General features: G+C 42.3%; 1 non-coding gene across 1 annotated transcript; it reads left to right on the top strand.

Moving 5' to 3' along the window:
- Positions 1-1,878: 1,878 nt before the first annotated feature.
- Positions 1,879-1,985, top strand: LOC131222008 (small nucleolar RNA R71). The gene has a single exon (XR_009159718.1). It is a non-coding gene; the product is annotated as a small nucleolar RNA R71 (small nucleolar RNA).
- Positions 1,986-2,574: the final 589 nt, after the last annotated feature.

The following is a 2,574-nucleotide window of genomic DNA, read 5'->3' as shown; positions in this document are numbered from 1 at the left end:
AGTAGAGTCGAGCAATGCATTGACTTCATGGATGGGACTATCAATGTCAAAATCCATGCCCGATTGTGCTAAGCAGGTCTCCAAAGGATCTTCAAAAGATGTACGGAAGGAGTCCTGCACAAGGCTCTCGATCATGTCCACTTCATATATGTCATCCAAATCTGAGGGTTGTTGTTCTGCATTAAAAACATTGAGTTTAATATTCATGTTACCAAAGGACAATTTCATAACTCCATTCCGCAATTGATAATAGCATTAGATGTGGCCAAAAATGGACGACCCAAAATGACTGGGATCCGACTATGAAGATTCTGGACAGGCTGAGTATCGATAACTATGAAATCCACTGGAAAATAAAATTTATCAACCTGGATTAACACATCTTCAAAAACACCCCGGGGCACATTGACAGATCTATCAGCTAGTTGTAATGTTACCTTAGTTGGTTTCAACTCACCAAGTCCTAGCTGCTCATAAACCGAATATGGTAACAAATTGACACTCGCCCCTAAATCAAGTAATGCCTTCCCGATCTTATGATCTCCTATGCCGCAAGAAATGGTGGGAGCTCCTGGATCCCTAAATTTAGGAGGGGTGTTATGTTGAATCATGGAGCTGCGCTCTGCAAGGAAGACTTTCTTATGAACATTATGCTTACGCTTTTGAGTGCATAAATCTTTAAGAAACTTAGCGTAAGCAGAGGGACTTGCTTGATAGCGTCAAGCAACGGGATGTTGAGTTGCACTTTTTGAAACACATCCAAAATTTCATCAAAGTTATTTCTTTTCTTTATCGGTGCCAGACGTTGAGGAAAGGGTGCTTTGGGCACATAAGGTGGCATATTAGTGGCTCTTGGAGAATCAGAGAGCTTTTGGACTTTGGATGCATTGGTATGGCTCTCTGCTTCATCTTGATCTTCTATTTTAGAATTTGATTCATCCCCAGCATCTCTATTCTGTTATCAATCTGCTTGCCTGACCTAAGGGTAGTGATCGATTTGGCCTGCTCATGATATTGCCCTTGGTTGGAATTAGAGCCAATCTCATCTTGTCCCTTTGGATTAGCCTCGGGTTGGCTAGGGAACGTGCCCTTCTCTCTCTCACTCAATGTGGCGACTAGTTGACCCATTTGTACTTCCACTTGGCAATGGATTGTGCATTTGCATGTAAGCTTTCCTGGTTGGCCAGGAAGGTTTGTTGGGTGTCTTTTTGGAATTGGAGAGAACTCGCATGAAAAGATGGAGTGTATCCTCAAGAGATGGTTTCCTTGATTGTGTAGGCCAGTTGTTGATATTGTGGAAATTGTTGAGGTTGTTGACTGCCAACTTGGAGGTGCGGTTGCATGGGAGGATTTCCAGATGGTCCTCCTTGTTGTGGTCCTTTTGCCCAAGAGAAATTTGGATGTCTAGCCCACCCGGGGTTGTATGTGTTCGAGTAAGGATCATTCCCAGATTTTTGAAAAGTGTTCATAGCATGAACTTGTTCAGAGAGAAGTTCTGGGAATGCTGCACCAGATGGACAAGACCGCATAGGATGGGACGGACTAGAACATGTGGCATATGCCTCGACTTGAGCTGTTTGTGGTGGTCCATTATTCAATACCAGAGCATCAACTTTCTTTGTCAGGTTATCAAGCTTGGCACTTAGCTCTGGTATGACTCCTATCTCATATATACCACCTCTCTTTTGTTGTTGGGGACTTCTATCACCTCTATTTGAATAATCCCATTGCTGGGAATTTTCGCACAAAGTTTCAAAGAAGTTCCACGCTTCGACATCACTTTTGGTCATGAATGACCCTCCACTGGTGGCATCAACCATGCGACGGTTCTGTGGTGTCAGACCGTCATAGAAGTATTGAACTTGTTGCCACTTCTCAAAACCATGGTGAGGACATTTAAGAAGCAAGTCCTTCCATCTTTCCCAACATTCATGAAAGTGCTCGCCCTCTTTTTGTGTGAAGTTAGTGATTTCTCTACGGAGGGCATTGGTTTTGTGAACGGGGAAGAACTTGTTTAAGAACTTCTTAGACAGTTGGTCCCATGTAGTGATAGATCCAACTTCTAGAGAATTCAACCATGCTTTCGCCTTATCCTTCAAAGAAAAAGGAAATAGGCGTAGGCGGATCGAATCGTCTGAGAAGTTTTGGAACTTAAAGGTGGAGCAAATGTTTAAGAATTCCTTCACATGATGATATGGGTCCTCTTTGTCCAATCCATAAAAGGATGGCAACAATTGTATGACTCCAGGTTTAAGTTCAAAGTGTGCTGCCGTAGTGGTTGGCAACACTATGCATGAAGGCGCATTAAATTGGACAGGAGCTGAATAATCTTTGAGAGCTTTAACTTCAGTCTCATTCGCCATTTCAACAGAATTATTTCTCAATCTTTCACGAATTGTTCTTTCAATCTCAGGATCAAACGGTGCTAGTTCTAAATCCAGAGATCTACGTCCTAGCATAAACTGTGAGATTCTAAAACAAGTTAAAATTATGTAAATGAGAATGGGAAGAAAGAACCCAGAAAAGGAGATGATTGATGTCTGAAGAAGAGCTCCTCCTTTTGAAGACAATGTT

Source organism: Magnolia sinica, chromosome 12 (assembly GCF_029962835.1).
Source record: "Magnolia sinica isolate HGM2019 chromosome 12, MsV1, whole genome shotgun sequence".
Taxonomy (NCBI): domain Eukaryota; kingdom Viridiplantae; phylum Streptophyta; class Magnoliopsida; order Magnoliales; family Magnoliaceae; genus Magnolia; species Magnolia sinica.
The sequence above is the reverse complement of the archived record's forward strand: the minus strand, read 5'-3'. Positions and strand labels throughout refer to the sequence as shown.